At 36.3% G+C, this 20,704-nt stretch overlaps 1 long non-coding RNA gene across 1 annotated transcript; it reads left to right on the forward strand.

Annotated features, from left to right (window-relative positions):
- The first annotated feature begins 11,936 nt into the window (after positions 1-11,936).
- Positions 11,937-13,483, forward strand: LOC136979243 (uncharacterized). Its single transcript, XR_010881362.1, has 2 exons — positions 11,937-12,409; positions 13,406-13,483. It is a non-coding gene; the product is annotated as an uncharacterized lncRNA (long non-coding RNA).
- Positions 13,484-20,704: the final 7,221 nt, after the last annotated feature.

A 20,704-nucleotide genomic window follows, 5' to 3' on the forward strand; every position in this document is an offset into this window, starting at 1 on the left:
AGGTAATTTGGCGGTAGAGGCAGGTGTTACGCGCTATCTCTTCCTAAATTTAAAAATTATCATTAAATTAATATTCGAATAATTAATTTACAAAATTCTGAAAGAAAAAAATCGGCCCGAAGCGGGACTACAACTCCTTCTTACAGTACAATCACGTTAACAGTTACATTAACAAAATCTTTGTAACTATACTAATAAGCTCTGGAAGAGATCAGACAGATCCGGATAGCGTAATTAGAAAACAAAAGGCCATGATGCCTTGCCATACAACAATGGAAAATAACAAATAGAAATTACAACTTTTTACTTTCTGTTTACATAATACGTGGCATTTGAGTTCTTTTCGTTTAAAAGTTTACAAATTCTTACAGTTATTAAAGCAACAATAACAACAAAACAAATAAAAATAAAAAATAAAATATAAGTGCAAACAACATAAATATGAATATAGGTTTACTTTTAAGATTAACATTTCTGAACTGCAGTTTAAAAATTGTGGACTTATAAATTTCTATATTCGTATGTGTCAATTCGTCCGTCCGATGTCATTCCTAACTCTAGTAAACAGAGATAGGGAATGAAAAAACGAGACTAGATACAGAAACCGTAGAATTAGGAGATCCCGATTAACTATACAAGAATGTTTAATGCAAAACGTGAAGTCGCGGTATTTCAATAAAAAATTTTTCGCTGAAAGTAATTAATTGATGAACGGAACGACTCCTTTGCTAACGAAAAAGTATGATGTACCCGGGCAAGCAGTAGTAATTTGGAGGAAAGAGCATATATTTGAAATTAAATAAATGAAAACTATGATTAAAAATTGCAGCCCGGCATTGTGACGACGTCACAATAAATAATTGCTCGTTTGTTTATAGTATGCATATAACTTGTAGGGAACTCGTTCTGAATCAACGGATTCCGCCCCGTCGGTTCGTCACACAAAATTAAAACAGTCAGATATTTCTACACAAAAACTTTATTCTACACTCAGGGACCAGCACTTCGCCCTTCCTCTCTCTCCCGTGTCCGGAACACTTCTTACTGTCCCTCTTCCTGCCTCTTTATCCTTTTTTTTTTTTTTTTTTTTTTTTTATCGTTCTTTGTCTATATTTATTATTCTTTTTACAACTTGTTATTACCGCATGCAGGTGGATTTCAGCCGTTCCGACAAAACCGCAAGTGAGGGAGGACGAGGAGGTCCGATATCACTACATAATTATTAATTATATTTATTTTAATTTCGTTGTTTGTTCCGAATAAATCTACACGCATGGTTTAAATATAACGAAAGTAAAAATATTTTGATTTTATATTATCATATTTTTATGAAATAAGACAATTTGTAAACCAATGAAGTTAGTTAAAAATGTTTGTTACTCGCACACGACGTCAGGATATGTTTCAAGGATGTTGTACAGTACCTGAGCCAAGACAAACCGGTCTTAGTGTTTTTAAAATCAAATTTTACGAATATAAAAATTCGAAAAAAATTAAAGAATCCGATTTTAAAACTTCTGAACTGTGCCTTAACAAAACAATAAAATACGATTCTAAAGCAGAAAACTGCTTGAACTACCTTATTTTTGGAAAAGGGTTTTTTATAAAAGAGCATTTTTTTAACGTCATGTGCTGGAGATCGCATGCATAATCAAAGAGGAACCATCAGTCTTCAACTCGAACACGATTAGTTCGATAATTATGACTTAAAACGCAAACCGAGAAGAAATGTATGTAATTTTATTAAATACTAGCTGTTACCCGCGACTTCGCTCGCGCGGATTTTGCAAGCAAACCCTATTTACATTCAGAATTTCAACAACCATAGTAATTGTTATTTAACACCTACCGCTGAGAATGATGATAATTGTTGAGAATCAAACGAACTGATTTTAATTTGATAAATTTTTTGAACCGTTTACAATCGTACTATAATCGAATCAATATGCAAAAACAAATTTGAATTTAAAACGGTTCGAACATTTGGTTAAAACATCGAAATATATAAAAATATTTATAACAATGTCTGAAATATTATCAATTTAATACTCCTAAGTACTCAATGAAAACTAAACGTAATTAAAAACAAAAAATCGCATCTAAAATAGTACAGCAGAAGCCGTTTTTCAGGTTAAGTCTTAATGCTCTCCCTCTATCCCCCCGCGGGGGGAATTTCGAAAAATCCCTTCTTAGTGTGCGTTTTCACGGCATACCCCAACTGTGTACCAAATTTCACCTCTTTAGGTTCAGCGTGCACTATAGGGTTTGCGTCAGTTAATCTGTTATCGGAAACGTCCAAAAGCTTCTAAAATAATATAGAATATTCTGGAACATTCTTGAAGGATCTAAAAATTATTAAAGTAATCCAAAACTTTCCAGAATATTCGTTGTTTCTTTTTGCCATTTAATTTTTTTAAATTTGATTATTTTAAAAAATGTACTTGTTGGACTAATGCAAATGATTCAGTCAAATCAGAGTTAACATTTAACAAAGAAAGTTTATTTCTACGTCTAATCCATTCGAAAACAGGAAAGAAAGTGCGCGGGGAAGTGGACAAGTGTTTACATAAAGGTCATAAGTTATGTCACCCGCCTGACACCTGATCGAGGTTCACATACTTAGAGAAAGGGAGTGCAGGGTGACAACAAATTCCACGAAACTTGCTACAAACAATTGCTACAAATCCCCCCTTTTTGGGGAAGTTTCGTGCTTACATTTATTCTCACTTAATACAATGTTTATTTCACATTGATTCTGTCTAAACAGATTTTCAATTTAAACGCGTTTAATGGTTTTGTCAAAAAATCTGCCGCCATTTCTTCCGTTGGGATGTATTTAATAACAACATTACCTGATCTAACGTTTTCGTGTACATAGGCTATTTTTCTTACTACATGTTTCGTCTTGTAGTTAGGACTTCCGTTGTTGATCAGACTAATCGCAGCCTGGTTATCGCTATAAATCGTGGTTGTTTGGTTAGAACCTTTCTCTTCTAATTCATTTAGGATCATTTGTAGCCATGATGATTCTCTCGTAGCCTCGGTTAATGCCGTCAATTCACTTTCGCATGTTGATAACGCCGTTTGATTTTGCTTCTTGCATTTCCATGATAAGAGGTTCTGTCCTAGTAGAAAAAGGTATCCGCTATTCGAACGTTGACCTGCATTTCCGTCTTTCCAATTAGCATCTGCGTATCCGATTAAGTTGGTGTTTTGGTCACGTTTGTATACGATTCCCTTAGTTTGGGTTCCTTTTAAATATCGTATCAGTCGTTTCGCTGCTTGGACATGTATTTCCTTCGGATTTTGTGCGTATTGTGACAGTTCGCTGATCGGCTGGCACAAATCGGGTCTCGTTGTTAAACTGACATACATCACGCTTCCCAAAATTTCTTGGAAATGTTTCTTATTTCCACACGGTGATCCTTCACTGTCGTCTAATCGTTGGTTGGGATCCATGGGTGTGTTTACTGGCTTACAATCCTCCATTTTGAATTTTCTAAGTATCTCTTTTATTTGTCTCTGTTGCGTCAGTTTTATTCCATCTTCGGATTTCGTTATTTCTATTCCTAAAACGCATTTAGGGTTCCCTAGGTTAACTAAGTCGAAATATTTCGCAATTTTTCCCATGGCTTCGTGTTCGATTCGCTTATTCGAGGATATTGTTACCATGTCATCAACATGTAATCCTAAGTATAGGGTGTTTCCATCTGCTTGGTATTTAAACGCGCAGGGGTCTGCTTTTAATTGTTCGAACCCGTTTTGGCACAGGTGTTCAGTAATCGTCCTGAACCAGGCTCTTCCAGCCTGTTTTAAGCCATAGATGGAGCGATTTAATTTGCATATTTTTGATTCTTTTCCTTCTCTAACGAATCCCATCGGTTGTTCCATATATATGCATTCGTCTAAATTGCTATGCAAGTAGGCTGTTTTAACATCATATTGACTTATCTTCCAATTCTTTTGTATTGCCGTTACTAACAGGATTCTTAGCGTTTCTAATTTCATTACAGGTGAAAATGTTTCTTTGTAATTTATTCCATACTTTTGAGAACATCCCAGGGCTACTAGTCGGGCCTTTTTCGTATTTATAGATCCATCCGGGTTCATTTTGTTTTTGTATACCCATTTTGATTTTATGACATTAGTGTTCGGTTCTCTATCTACTAGGTCCCATACTCTGTGTCTTATTAGTGATTGATATTCATCTTTCATGGCTTTCCACCATGATTTTTGTTCTCGGCAAGTAGTTGCTTCTTCGAAGGTATTTGGTGTGAAATCTTGCGTCATATTTACCACATCCGTATCACTCCATTCGTCTGTATCTGAGAAATTTTCGTCGTAGTTTGGTCTGATTCCTCGTTGGATTTGTTCTCTGATTCTATCTGATCTTCTAGGCATTTGAATATTGGTGTCTTCACTTTGGTTAAGGTTGGGTTCTTCATTTGTGTCGGTTTCCTCATTGAGTATATCGTCGTCCCTTATCCTTTCTGTACTGATGGGTGTGAGGCCGTTGTTTTCGTTCATATCGCCTAGATCTATCTCTATCCATTGATATGTTTGTTTTTCTTTACTAGTTTCCCCGTCTGAGCTGTTTAACAATTTGCTTCCCAATCGATGTTCAATGAATTTAATGTCCCTGGTTTCCTCCACCTTATTCGTTTTTGGGTCGTATACCCTGTATGCTCGTCTGATTCTGGAGTATCCTACAAATATGACTGGTCTCGATTTCGGCTCTAGCTTGTCTCGTTTTACCTTTGGGGTCCATGCGTATGCTAGACATCCGAATACTCGTAAATGTGATGCTGAGGGTTTATTTCCAGAGAATAGTTCCTCGGGGGATGCACCCTTTTCTAGTTTGGTGGGTGTGCAGTTCTTTAGGTACGTCGCCGTTCGTGCGGCTTCGGCCCAAAAGATTTTCGGTAATTGACTTTCTACTAGTAAAGCCCTTGTCCCTTCGAGAATTGTTCTATTTGCCCTTTCGGCGATTCCGTTGCTTTGCGGTGAATATGTTGTTGTTAACTGATGTTGTATTCCATGTTCGTTGCATATACGAATGAATTCTCGGCTTACGAATTCCGTGCCGTTGTCCGTTCTGATGCTTTTTATTTTGTTGTTTGTTTTGTTTTGCATCGTTTTTATAAAGAGTTCTAGCATATCGGCTGTCTCATCCTTTGATGTTAGGAAATTTGTGAATATTTTTCGGCTATAGTCGTCTACTATCGTCATCATGTATCTATCGCCGGTGAGCGATTCGACAGGCATCGGCCCTACTAGATCTATGTGGATCAGTTCTAGGGGGTGTTTCGTCTTATTACCCTTAGTTTCTTTGAACGGTTTTCTAGAGTGTTTGGCCTGTATGCATATTTGGCATTGGACCATTTTTGTCTCCTTGTAGTCGAGTCCTCTAAGCAAGTTTTGTCTTTTCATTATGTCGAGGTATGTTTCATTTACGTGTCCTAGTCTCCTATGCCATAGAAATTTTTCATTCCTCTCTAGCTCATTAGTGATGGCTTGTTTAGCGGAATTTCTTTCATCAGCCTCTAGAATAAAAAAGCCATTTTTTCGGATCGCTTTCGCTATCTGTTCGTTGTTTTTGGAAATGATTTTTCCTCCTGTTTTATCAAGAATGATTGTGTAGTCATCTTCAACCAATTTGTTTACAGAGAGGAGGTGTCCATCTAGCTTTGGAACATATAGGACGTCTTTTAATACTATGGGCATATTGTCTTCCATCACCGTTCCCTTTCCGTTGGCATATATGTGGTCTTTACTGGCTACTCGAATACTTCGTGTGTCCGGATTTATGTCTTTGATCCAGTTTTTATTTGATGTCATGTGTGATGTAGCAGCGGAGTCGATTACCCATTCTTCTTCTTTGTCTTTGTTGGCTCTTTCGTCTCGCGTGAACCAAGCTCTTTCCCGAGTAGGCTTAGCATCGACGTATCTGACTTTGGTTTCCGATTTCTCTCTTCTCGCTTTTGTTCCGACGTCACGCGTGCAATTTCGATATCGGTCGGTTTTCTGTTCGTGTTTCTGTGAGTTTTCTGGGTTATACCAGCATGCTGAAGATTTGTGTCCGAATTTTCCACAAGTAAAACATCCTTTCTCTTTTACGTATTTGCCCTTTTGGGATCTTGAACGAAAAGCTGATTCGCGTTCGTTGGATCGAGAAATGCTTGCTCTGTCTTCTTCCTTTTGGAAGGCGTATTCTAGGTCGTTCATCGTCGCGTCCTTTATGCTTTCGAGTTTTCGGGCAATATCATGAAATTTAGGGGGCAGTCCGTCGGTTATTAAAGTTATCAATTCCGTTTCTTCCATTCCTAAATTTACCATTTTGGCTTCTTCATTTAGTTCGCGAGCCCTTCTAATATATTCCTTCCAGTTTTCGTCCCTCTCCATTTTTAATTTCGAGAGCTTTGATCGACACATTTTTCGTTTAGTGTCTAATCGACCTTCGTATCTTCGTTCTAGGTCTTCCCAAACATCGCGTGCAACGCTTAGATTCAAAATTAGACTAACCTCGTGTTCTTCCATTGTGCATGTGATGATTCTAAGAGCTTCGCTGTTCTTCTTCCGCCATGTATCATAGGCTGCTTTGTCTTCGGGAGTGGCTGTTTCTCCAGGAATTTCTGGTTTGGGTCTTTCGAGTACGTGCATCAGATCTTGACCTTCTAATAGATTCTTTATTATATATTTCCATATTAGGTAGTTCGATCCATTTAACTTGGGTATTGAACTCAATCCTTTAGCTTTCTCGGCCATCTTTCTTTGTTCTCTCAGTATTTTTCTTCGGAAGCCTTACTCGGAAACAAGATATCACTTGGGTGACTTGTTCTTTAAACGTTTCCTGCGTTTTCTGCGTTCTCTGGGCCCATAACCGATTGTTGGACTAATGCAAATGATTCAGTCAAATCAGAGTTAACATTTAACAAAGAAAGTTTATTTCTACGTCTAATCCATTCGAAAACAGGAAAGAAAGTGCGCGGGGAAGTGGACAAGTGTTTACATAAAGGTCATAAGTTATGTCACCCGCCTGACACCTGATCGAGGTTCACATACTTAGAGAAAGGGAGTGCAGGGTGACAACAAATTCCACGAAACTTGCTACAAACAATTGCTACAAATTTTTTACGAGCCATTCTGCATTGCGTTTGGTTTTCGGCAGTGTAATCTGGAGTCTCTTCTTTTTTCTTTTCTTTATGTTTATCTTCTTAAGTGTCTTACCTATGTTCAATGACAATTGAACCTTTTAGCTACTTCTACTGGCTAACTGCATCATTGTTGTGAAATATTTTTTGTCATGCTCTTGTAAGTTCGCCGAAATGGGGGGTTTTATTCCCAACTGTCGGGATAGCTAAGGTCTATACGTATGCGGGTGGTGATTTTGAGGAGGCAGAAAAAACAAGTGTTTCACAAGGAAACCGTTTATTTAGGAGACAATGCTTACACAATTAAGTCGATGTTCGGAAGTCCAAAGTTTGATTTACGAGTCTTTACGAGTTCTTTTCCCTTTTGTTTTTAACGCTGACGGAGCCCCGGGGCGACGTCGAGTCAATGTTCGATACGGGAAGAAGCACAAAATAGCGGCGAGCTGAAGCATACAAAAAACTGGAAGAGGGCGACGATCACAACAGATGTATTCTAGAGAGAAAGCTCCTTTTTCCTTTGAAGTCGAAGTTTTTATAAGTTTTTCGAGATCCATTTGTTGCTAATTGGCTAAACTTTTTTCTCCTCGCTTCCCAATTAGTCTCCCACCTGTCTCCAGGTGTAAATGGAACTCCGTTTAGGGCGCGGGAAAGGTCGACACCATCTTTTAAACTCTGATCGCGTTTAATCAATGACCATGACACCCACGCTCATTCTAAAATTTTTCTAGTTTCGTTTTGCTTTCTAAACTGCGTCTGAAATTGTTAATATTTTTCTTTTTGAATTTTTTTATCTAAAATTTTGTTTTTTCCGCTACTCTTTATGAGCGTCGACGTCAAGGTCCGGTGTCGCCAATTCAACAATTATACAACTTGTTTTCTTTACTATTGACCTGGTTGGAAATTTACACTTTTCTCTTTAAATGCAATTTCCAGGCCTCGCACTTTTCACTTTATAGTATTCATATCAATTGGCATTCTTCCAGTTTCTTGCATCTTTTTTCTCGTTTCAGATATTTCGTGCTCTTGAAAATTATTATACAGACTTGCAATGCCCTTTTGCTACAAAATGCTCCATGATTATTATTTTATATATATTCATACATTTGTGGGGGTTTCCTTTATTTTAATGCAAGGCGCTTTCTTGATATATCATTTTTAAAGCTTTTTTCCCAAACTGACTTACGAATGTCGAAATACTTCACATGCTGTATCGCGGCTTTTCAACGAGTCTTGCACTTTTCATAGTTTAAATATATTTAATATTATTTTTCGTAGTTTATTTTTATATGGGCATAAACGACATAGCCTGGATCGCGTATGATTTAGATCAGTGGTTCTTAACCGGTGGTCCGTGGACCACTGGTGGTCCCTGAATGCACCCGAAGTGGTCCGTGAAGTCATCCTAAAATTATTAAATTAATGACGACGAGTTCTGTCAGTTCAAATTTCAAATACATTTTGCTTATTTAGTAGATTTTTTTGCACAACTAAATAAATTGAACTTTCAACTGCAAGGCTCAGGAAATATGAAATTGGAAGGCACTAGCAATATATTTGCATTTGAAGATAAAATCAGTGCGTTTATCGGTAAAATCGACGTATTGATCAGCAAAGTTGAAAGAGAGAATTTTTCTGCGTTTGATACATTGAACCCTATTATTGACAGACAGTGTGCTGAGATGCCCACCAGTGGCCGAGCGGTGCTAAACGCTGGGAGTTTGGTCGAGAGTTCCCGCCGCGTTCGGACTGGGTGGCCACGTGGAGTTTTCCGGGTTTTCTCCACGTTTGTAACACCAGAATAGGGGCCAGTTTCATTTAAAAGACCTCCCGGAAGGCATTATTCCCACGCGTAACATCGCGTCCCAGAGACGGCAACGGGAAACCTTTCTGGGTTTAACTTTCCCTAGTAAATATCTTGGCGCGTTATTAACCTTACTAACCTGCGCCAGGTGTCGCCGTAGTCCGGTAACGGATATAGAAAGCACAGAGAAGTGTGCTGAGATTAAAGGACAAATACAAAAGAACATTACATTCCATTTGCAAAAGTTGAAAAATGAATTCAATCGTTTTTTTCCTGACTGCAAGGACAAAGGTATTCGGAAACTGATCCGCAATCTTTTCATAGTCAATATTTCTGAGGTGCCGGATGAAACACAAGAAGAGATAAATGAAATGCAACACGATAGTAACTGCAAGGATACTTTTGAGACAGGAATTAATCTTGAAGATTTTTGGAGCCAATAAGCTATTGTTTCCTCTAAAATTCGAGAAATCGCTTTACGGTATCTAACTTTATTTTCAACCACATATTTATGCGAGCAAGGATTCTCAGTGCTTTTGATAATTAAAAATAAACATCGAAATCAGTTGGATGCCAGTGCCGACATGCGTTTGGTTTTGAGTAGCACTGAACAAAGAATCCAGCAGTTGGTAAACACTATGCAGTTACAAAAATTGCACTAAAATAATATAATTAATGTAATGTTTTCGCAGATAATATAATAGCCTTGGTTCCGAATAATTTTGTACGTGTTTAATTTATAGAACCACCTTATAAGCACTTATATTACTGCCAAACAGCTCGTGGTCCATGGCAAGAGAAAAATTTTGATAAATGGTCCCTTATCACTAAAAGGTTAAGAACCACTGATTTAGATAATACTATTTTAGCTTTTGTGCATAAAACTACAGATCGTTGAGGAGATTCGCTGTTACAATAATAGCAGGAAAATTTAATCGTAAAGCTATCGGTGCTTTGCAAAGAAATTGAAACACTAACACTTCAACAATTGGAAGAGTTATTCGTGATTCCGAATAAGCAGTACGTTTTCTTATATCTTACGAAAACTCTGTTATTATGGCTTGAAAAACATCGATGTATGAAGAAACTCTTTCGGATGTTTCTCTGTCATCTTTACAACTGTAACCAATTTGAGTAAACGGCTAGAAGGTGTATTTTATTACGCAATTGATGCAATCGGTAAGGTTAATTAGTGAAGATACTTTTATTAAATAAATTTAAATTCTACGTTTGCTTACGACATGTTCGGGTGATTCAAATTTTGCATATGTCTGAAAAATATTTTAAGCATATAAATCTTGTTACTGAAACGTAGATAAAAAAACGGCTGCTGATGAGCGATGTCGATATTCTCTATGAAACTGAAAATAGTATCTATAAAGCTTCTGGTAGAGAAGCAGCAAGATATAATAATTCGTGAAAACTAATGCAGCTTGGCTATTAATAAAAAATTTTGCAAAATGTCTATCTGAGACTTGTACCTCTAGAGCAGATCTTATATTTTTTTCAACTGAGTTAGATGCGTTTAAGAATGCACCAGTCCTATCTTGTGATACAGATAGAAATTTCTGTCATTTAATAAACTGTTTTAGTGGAAAGGAAAATTTTTCCTACAGAGTAATTTGAAAGCGGCGCTTGTAGTTTGTTACGGTAATAGTTCAGGAATAAATGATTTTGAAATAGTAAAGAATATTTTTACTGGTATTAACCAAATTTGAGTATATAAACTGTTGCTCACTATCTGTCATTTGAATAATAATCATTTTTAATAATTAAAAATAATTTATTAAACTTTAATTATAAAATTAATTTGCGATAATAATTTTTACAATTTGTACTAATATCGGATGTGGATGAGAATTATTTATATTTGCTTTTTTTTTTCTAATATCGGAATAAATTAAAACACGACCATTTGAAATAATATTTTAACAACAAGACAAAGTAAAGTAGAGAAATGGTTTAATATGTAGAGCTAATTAATTATGTAATGAATTTTCAAATGAGCTAATTTTAAAAGTGAATGAAAAAATAACCTTATTAAAAAAATCATTTAATGTTTTAAAATGTAAAGGAGTTGTGTATAGATTAAATTGTACTTGCGATAATGTAAAAAAGATTTATACAGGAGAAACAAAACGATGTCGAACGACAAATTGAAAGAATACAAAGTGGCAGTTTGATTTGAACACGTGCACTTTCCACGAATCGAACCCATTTAACTGAGAGATTTTTCTCCTCGTGTGTAGGCGACAGGAAATTCTGGATTTCCTCAAGGCCAGGCCTGCACAGTTTTTCCTCAAAGGATTTCCTGAACGTGTGTGGCGGCCTTAACAGGTAATGCATAAGGTATACAACAATAGGTACCTATCAATAATTAAACTTGTAAACTGAAGTAAATGAAGTAACTTTACAGGACAACTTAGAAGAAAACTGATCAGGCCTAGTTGTCGTGGGTTCGCGCTACACTAACAGGCTGGCCATGTAAAGTTTTTTGGGTTTCCTTCACGTTAGTTTCTCATAAAAGACCTTCCGGAGGTCAGTTCTCGGCAGATCGCCCAAGTGTCGCGTTGACGTAATCGAATAAAATCAAACCAACTTGCTTTATATCATGTCTTTAAATTACACAATTGAAATGTGATTTACTATTAATTAAGATCGAGGTTGGAATCTTTGAGAACATATCAAATCACGTTGATTCCTGAATCCTGAAAAAGATAACCAAATGGAAAATTTAATAATGTGTCTGTATATATATAATGGTGAAGAGTGTAAGTGTGTCTGTTTCATTCTCCTTCCCAATTTCGATAAACATAACCAATAAAAATACATTTGACAAATGTCGTATTATTAAAATTATTAATAACACTACTGGAAAAATTACATATTTGTAGTCGATGCAAACGTTTATGACGCATGACATTTTTGTTGCATTTTAATATTTAAACGTTATAGTTTCAATTCTTTTCCGTTAGATACCCATACGAAAGAAATGGTTTTCAACTACGAATATCTGCCCAGCATATCGGAGGAGTATCAACGAACGACGATGGTTATGTCGTTGATTTTAAAGCATTCCGTCTATTTTACTACTTGGATCATAATTTAATAGAAAACAAACAATTAGGTTTACAATGGGAAAGCGCATTTTTGAACACGTTATCAAGTGTAAACTTTCAACATATTGAAGTTTTTATGACCGCTGGACAAACTTACGACGTAGAGCCGAACAGAAATACCGAGCTAGGTCTTCCACTTTTATTTATTTCTGGAGTTATTATGGCATCATTCTCTTTTGTATGTTGTCTAACGTTCGATGCTGTAAGTAGTAAACCGTTGATCGGAATTGCTGCCTATTTCAGTCCTTTGCTGGGAACAGCAGCTGCCTTCGGATTACTGTTACACTGTAATGTAGAGTACGTTGATACGAACGTTGCTGTTGCTTTCCTGACCATAGGTAAGTGCTCTATTTTAATCTTTATAAAAGATAAATAGAAAAATTTGCATTTATGAAGTATAATTATATATAAACATTTACGAGTACAGAATTTGTTGATAATGTATTAAATGCGAAATCTAAAATACTGACGAAATGATTATAAAATATTAAAATACAATCGTAATGTTACTATTTATTCAGCTGTTATGAAACAGAGAGAAAATGTTGTAAGTTTAAAGTTTGATCTTCAGATCTTTTGCATTTCTTTACTTTTTAAGGTTCTCTAACTTATACAACCATGAAATACACGAAAACAAAGTTCTTTTTATATAAATGAATATGTATGTATGTATTGATAGATATAAGTTGGCATGTATTTTGCTTTATATCATCGGATCCATATAAAAGTTTCTTTAATAACAGATTTTCAGATAACGCTACAGTGAACAATATATATTACAAATAAAAACAAATGAATTGTTAATATGTATATTGTATCACGGAAATGTTCATTGGATTCATTGGTTAGCAGATTATCATATAATATTCTACTGTGAACGGAACAATTTGTTATAGTTAATATTAGAAAAAACGCTGTCCGCTTGACCAATAAACGTGAATAACGCATTTGATTAATATAACTACAAAGGTTACCTTACGTAAGAGTCTATCACAGCAAGTGACCAACCTGACACATTTAAGAAAGTTTTTAATTTTTTTATACTGTACACAATTTAGAAATGTTTTAAAATATGTTAGATTCGTCATTTGGTATGATAAACTCTTCCATAAGATAACATTTGTAGTTATATAAATCAAATACTATAATGTATCATCATAGTAGAAAAGTTAGAAATACAAAAGAATCTTGTGATGTTAATATTTATACTTATTTTTAGTCTGGGCAATGCAGGACTTACCTGCTACTTTATATATATTTTGTACTATTATTCTGTTAAATTCGGACATTTTGTCTACATTTTAGTAAAAACTTTAGTAAAATTGTTTATGCAGGTATCGGGATGGACGATTCTTTCGTATTGTTGGCTGCCTGGAGACGAACGAATAAGAACCATAGCGTCAAAGAAAGAATGAGTGAAACCTTTTCTAATGTCTGTATTTCAATAACGATAACCTCATTAACCAACTTTATATCATTCATTTTAGGAGTTATAACTCCTTATAGAAACATTCGTATCTTCAGTATATACAGCGCCATATCCGTGTTATTCGACTATATTTATGTAGGACTTTCTTTTCGTCTTGTCTCCTACTTTTGTAACTTCGCTTGTGTTTAGTCCAGTAAAGACACTTAATTGCTTACTAAACTAACATTTAATTGTGACACTAGACATTACAATTAACGACATAAACATTGAACACTAAATTTGAATCGTCTCGTCTTAGTGGAAAAGAAAAATGAAGTCCCGTCTGGACTCGTCTTCCGTCTTCTTCCCGCCTTTCCTCTCAAACGTCGTCTGGCTACACCCAAGTCTCGCCCCGTCCCACTCTCGCCTTCGTCCCTCGCCGTCCGATGGCGCCCCGCCTCCCACAACTCGGCCATCCTGCAATTTTCTCCGTCCTCGGAGAGACGACTGGAAAATTAAGAAAAAGAAAAAAACAACACACACACACACACACACACACACACAAAAACATAAGAAAAAGTTCTTGATGTCAGTCAAGGTCAATGGGCCATGGCTTCATGTGGTCAGCTGCAGTAACAGTCGCATTAGGCCCCTCATGATGACCAATTTTCTCAACCGCATATCTATCCCTAGGCATCGTCGAGGTAACCTTGTAAGGCCCAAAAAACTTAGGTCTTAGTTTGAGTCCTGTCCCATACTGAGTTCTTTGAATGGCAACAAGGTCGTTAACCTGATATTTGGGAGCTGGTTTTCTCTTCTTATTGTAAGATTTACGATTTTCCTCCTGTAGTTTCAGGATGTTTTGTTTGGCATCTTCTCGGATCTTGTCTCTATCTTGCATCGTAAAATTTAAAAATTCTTCCTCCAAGATCTCTTTTATTCTTAGGTCTTCTTTATTTTTCATTTTGGTACCGATCAAAATTTCGAAAGGTGTATATCTGGTACTACGCGTTGGTGTACTATTGATGATTCTTTGGACGTCTGAAACATATTTGTACCACTTTGTAGCGTCTTCTTGCGCGAGTTTCGCCAAAACGGGGATCAAGATGCTATGCATACGCTCTATCTGTCCATTTCCTCTAGGGATACCTGTGGCGATCGTAATGTGCTCAATCATCTCGTTGGTGCAATAATCGCTAAATTCTTTGGAGGTAAAAGCAGTTCCACGATCCGTGACAATACGAGACGGGTTTCCAAATACCGCTTGTTGGATCCTCAACTTATCCAAAGCATCTCGTGTAGTTGTTGACTTAACGGGGTAAAACCACACAAACTTAGTAAAACTATCTACTACCGTGAATATGTGCTGGTAGTTTTTGTTCGTTGAGGGTAGTGGTCCGAGAAAATCTACATGGTATGTGCTCAAAGGACTGTCTCCCTTTGGTATAGGATTTAATAAGCCTTCACCTTTCCCCCTTTTCCTATTATATAGTATGCAGTCAACGCAGTTCAGTATGACGTTTTCTATGTGTTTTCTAGCGTTTGGGATATAAAAATTGCATTTTAGAAGATCCTCCGTCTTCGCCGCTGCGAAATGACCTTTCCGATGTACGTGTTTGATTAAGTCAGTCTGCATCGACTTGGGTACAACGTACAGTTCTAGTCCGTTTTCGTATTTGTATAGAACGTCATTTTTCAGCACGTAGTCATTTGTCTCTCCTTTTCCCACTGAATCTTTAAGAACTTTTATATCCTCGTCAGTATCCTGCGCAGACACAATCCTTGTCGTTATTTCGTCGGAAGAGCGCGTAACTAGTAAAACTGTATTGCGGCTTAGTGCATCTACATGTTTCATCTGACTGCCTTTCCTATGGACAACTTCATAGTCAAATTCGTCAAGTAATAAAGACCATCTTGCTAATTTTGGGGTAAGCTCCTTCTTTCCGAGTGTTCGTTGGAACGCAGCACAGTCCGTAATTATTTTAAATTTGGAACCCAACAAATAGTTTCGAAATTTTTTCAAGCCCTCGATTATCGCGAGTACTTCTAACTCGTAACTGTTATATTTTTCTTGCTGAGGTGATGTTTTCCTACTCATATAATTAATCGGGTAATACTTTCCGTTGTCAGCTTGCTGTAGCAAAACTGCTCCGAACCCAAGGCAACTTGCATCTGTATGCAATTCTAATGGAGCACCACGCTTGAAAATATGGAGAACTGGACTTTGTGATAGCATGTCCTTTAATTTTTGGAACGCTTCTAGTTGCTCTGAACCAAATCTGAATTTTACTCCATCCCTAAGTAAATCACTTAAGGGTTTTGCTATCTTCGAATAGTGGGGAATGAATTTCCTAAAATAACCCGTGAGTCCTAGAAAGCTTTGAACATGTTTTACGGTTTTGGGTTGTGGAAACTTTTGAACGGCTGCTGTTTTAGTCGGAGAAGGTCTAATTGTTCCGTCTTTGATGACATAACCGAGAAATTCTACTTCGTTCTTTAAGAATTGACATTTCTCGAAATTAAGTTCCAACCCATATTCTGAAGCTACTTCCAGTACACGCTTCAACTTTTCTAACCCTTCCTGTGCGTTTGATGACGGTATTAGGATATCATCCATATAAATTACTACAGTTCTATCTTGTAACAACGGTCTAAACACATGGTAAATATAACGTTGAAATACGCTTGGGCTATTACACAAGCCAAAAGGAACCTTTAAAAATTCGTACTGGCCCTCGTGTGTAACGAAAGAGGTATACTTTCTACATTTCTCATCAATGTCAACATGGAAAAATCCATTTTTTAAATCGAGCGACGTGAACACTTTTGATTGTTCCAAACGATCTATCACATCCTCAATCAAAGGCAAGGGGAAGTGATCTCTGACCGTTTTCCGATTCAACTTTCTAAAGTCGACGCACAATCTAATTTTTCCGTTTTTCTTCTTGCATAAAACTACTGGCGCAGCGTAATCCGAACAACTAGGTTTGATTATGCCACCGTCTAGCCATTCTTGGATTTGGTCTTCTACTATTTTTTGTTCTTCGAATGACATTCTACGTGGGCGATGACTAATGGGGATTTCGTCAGTTAAAATAATTTGCATCTTCAACCCGGTATCCTTAACCTTATTTGGCTCATAGGTTGTAATTAGTTTCATCAAATCCTGTCGTTGTTCTGTGTCCAGAATGTGACTTAAGTCTATCTGACAATCGGTCGCATCTGCCAATTGACTCAAAAAGCATGTTTTTTCGCTCTCAGCTTCTGAAGGATCAGTTAAATCATACTCCCTGTCGTCGGTGAACGAAACATGGTTAAAACGGTTCAATCTGCCCATATCTGCACTTGATTGTATTTTTTTGCTTCTATCGTAAGGCATCGAAAATGTATCAGATTTGGAAGTCAACTTTTCTTGTTTATTTGCGCCGAAGTCGTTTGTGTCACTGACCACAAGGGGTGGTCGCTCGCCAAGTGATTTAATGTTTTGAAAACCGTTTCCCTCTCCCTTCTCAGAGGAATGCGAAAGGGACATCTGCTCCTTTCTAGGGGCGTCATCTGATCTAACGAGTGTTGATTCAGCTGCAGACTTTCCATCGGGAACAAAAATTCGAGTATAGTTAACACGAATAGTATTTTGACTTCGCTTTCCCATGACTTTGAATCCGTAGTTTGTTATAGAGAAGTTCAGTTTATTCAGAATATCTGTTCCTATTATCATAGAATTACATAGATCACCTTCTACCACGTAAATATTTGCAGGAAGAGAGTATTCGTCGATCTTTATTTCGCTTTCGAAGAAACCTAACGGAGAAACACTATTCCCATCTAATCCAATTAAAGATGCATTATCTGAGTTTAATTTCGGAGTTCCTACTTTTTCATAAAAATGCCTCGATATCATCGTTACTTCCGACCCGGTGTCGACGAGTCCTTTTGTTCTTGCACCTAGGATTTCAGCATCCGTTTCAATCTTGTTGTTACATCCAGAGAAATGGCTTAGTCCCATTTTGTTTACTTCTTTTTGAGGACAAGCGTTAGCTTTATGGCCGAATCTTTGGCACTTAAAACATCTAGTACCTTCAGATTTATACGAGCAATTACTCGAAATGTGACCAATTTCGTTACAATTAAAACATTTGACAGTTTTACCGTCATGCTTACTCCGATAAGGCTGGGGTTTTCGATGCTCTGTAGGTAGATTCGGTTTAGACTGAACCGAACGAGAATACGCAGACCGGATCTTCTCATACACTCTCAACTTTTCACGAAATTCTGTTAAATTATCTGTTCCGTATAGCATCGCTTTGTTGCTGGGTATGTCACGTATACCAGAAATAACATATTCGATCAACCCGTCAGGTTCAATTTTTCCATGACTAGCGAGTTCTTGCATTTTAAAGAAATATTCTTGCACAGATTCATTGGAGAGCATTTGGCGTTTAGCCAACATACCGTGCAATCGCGCTGAGTTATATTTACTACCAAATTCCGCTTTTAATTCCGATTTCAATTTATCCCAGGAATTAATACCGCTTTGACTTTCGACAAATAATTTCGCTAACCCTGTTAAGGATTGTTTTGCAAATATAAATTTATGTAAATCGGACCAAGTCATCATTTTAGCAAAGTCTTCGAATGCAACCAGCCATTTATCGATAGAACAATACTCACTACCATCGAAAGGTTTGATTACGTTTTTCACGTCATGAAAGTTAATGGAAAGTTTGCTCATATCCGAAACGCGCGGACAATTATTGCCAGGTGAATCATCGACAGACTGAACTTCTAATACATCTTCGTCTTCGGTATCAACGTCTGCCAAGATCCGATTTGATTGCAATGATCTTAAGTCAGAAAGAGAAAGAACAAGCCTTTCGACGATTTCGTCTTTAGTACCGTCATATTTAACATTTAACAAGTTGCACAAAACAACCAGATCGTTTAATCGAAAGTTCTCATTAATATATTGCACTTTCTTTTTTAGGTTTTCGTCCTCTTTGGATGGAAAATTGAATCCACCAAAGGTTCTCAATCTTTTTCTGTTATTTCTATCTCCAATCTCTTCGAATACAAGTTGATGCAACAATTTTATCGAATTTGTCGAGGCCGACTTTAGCGTTTCGCCGATAATTTCTACGAGCGTCGCCATCTTAAAATAGAATTTTAGAATTACTCACGGTTTGCCGAAATGTAAGTCGAAGTTCTTCCGGAGGTCTTCGGACTGTCCACCGTCGAAATTTTAACAAAACAGAAATGTCCGTAAATGTCCAGTGTACCTACAAAACCAAAGCACAGTTCGTCGAATCTTCTCGAGTTGAGCCTAATCCACATCCAAGCCTATTCCTATCCCGGACGAGCCCCCACTTTTGTAGGACTTTCTTTTCGTCTTGTCTCCTACTTTTGTAACTTCGCTTGTGTTTAGTCCAGTAAAGACACTTAATTGCTTACTAAACTAACATTTAATTGTGACACTAGACATTACAATTAACGACATAAACATTGAACACTAAATTTGAATCGTCTCGTCTTAGTGGAAAAGAAAAATGAAGTCCCGTCTGGACTCGTCTTCCGTCTTCTTCCCGCCTTTCCTCTCAAACGTCGTCTGGCTACACCCAAGTCTCGCCCCGTCCCACTCTCGCCTTCGTCCCTCGCCGTCCGATGGCGCCCCGCCTCCCACATTTATCAGATATTTTTCTTTGGTGCGGTGATGGCAATCGACGGATACAGAGAAAAGCATAACTTTCATTCTCTCTTTTTATATCACGTTCGTACAGATGTGTCAGGTAAGATTTTTATATTTTATTTATAAAAAGTTATGCAAGATATGAAAAATCTTCAATATCTGTTTATTTATATTCTACAAAGAGGAAATGTTACGTCTCATATCTAATATTTCGTGAATTTGAAAGGAATTAATGTTATGAAGAGAACAAACATATCAGTAAATAGTTTTTCTTATTTGCATAGCAATTATGTAAGATCACGTTTAGAAATAACAGCCGATTGTTTGAAAATAGGAAAAAATTAAATAATTGACAATAAAATGAATTATTTATCATTTGAATTTTTAAAGAACTTGCTTGTTTTGATTCGTTTTTATATTGCTTTTACGGCTGAAAAACGTACAGAAAAAGAAAGATAAAAAATAGTAATGAAAAATGTGCTATAAAAACATTTACGATAAAATTCAATAAAAAATTAAAAGAAAATCCTGTGGACAATCTATCTGTAACACAAGCATTTTATTAATGCAATAGTATCTAACATTTAATGATTGTGTTCTCCTATTTTCAGAAAGCACATGAACTGTATAATACAAAATATTTTACCTATACGAGAATGATACATTATTTATATAAAGATGAACAAATAAAAATACAGTCAAACCTGTTTTTATGCGCTCTTTTTATGTGCGATTTTTTTAATGCGAATTTTTAATTTGTGCGGTTTTTTTTCGTGCGATTTTTAATTTGTGCGGTATAGTTGGCGACTAGTCTCGTGCGATACGTCATGTCTCACGTTGACTTATTATAGCTAAATAAACTTATTATACCATAAATGCACTTATTATAGTAATATTATTGCATGAATATGCGAAAAATGAAATTATTTACTTTTTAAGTCAACAAAACACCACCTGGACAAAAATATGTAAAACAGACGATAGACCAGACGATGCAGTCAAGTGCTGACATCTGTTGTCAATAAATTCTATTTCGTACGGTTTTGAGTTATTTTCTATGTGAGACTTTTTTTATGCGGTCCCTATTGACCGCATAAAAAATATTTTTTAATTGTGTTGCGAAAACTATTTTTATAGCCCCTCGTGAAGTTTCGTGCGTTTTTTTTAATGCGTTTTTTTAATGCGGTCCCTATCCCCCCGCATAAAAACAGGTTTGACTGTAAATACATTATTACTTTAAATGTTTTGAACGTTATAAATAGAGAAAAACTTTAAGGAACATTTAAAAAGTATGAAATAACGCTAATATTTGCTATTACTATTTGTGTTTAAATATTAAAATAAATTCCTTAAGTTTTTGCAACATTCATTATTTTAAGTATAAACATTACTATTAAATAATAGTCTAATATTACATAAATTGTGCAAATATCTACTGCACCGGGTAATACTCGTTTTATCTTTGAATCCATTAGATTACTCATTTTTGAATCCATTAGCAGAATTTTTTGCATTAAAATTAAACAGTATATTTAAAGACAT

This window comes from Centruroides vittatus, unplaced genomic scaffold (assembly GCF_030686945.1).
Source record: "Centruroides vittatus isolate TY-2023 unplaced genomic scaffold, ASM3068694v2 contig_6, whole genome shotgun sequence".
Taxonomy (NCBI): Eukaryota; Metazoa; Arthropoda; class Arachnida; order Scorpiones; family Buthidae; genus Centruroides; species Centruroides vittatus.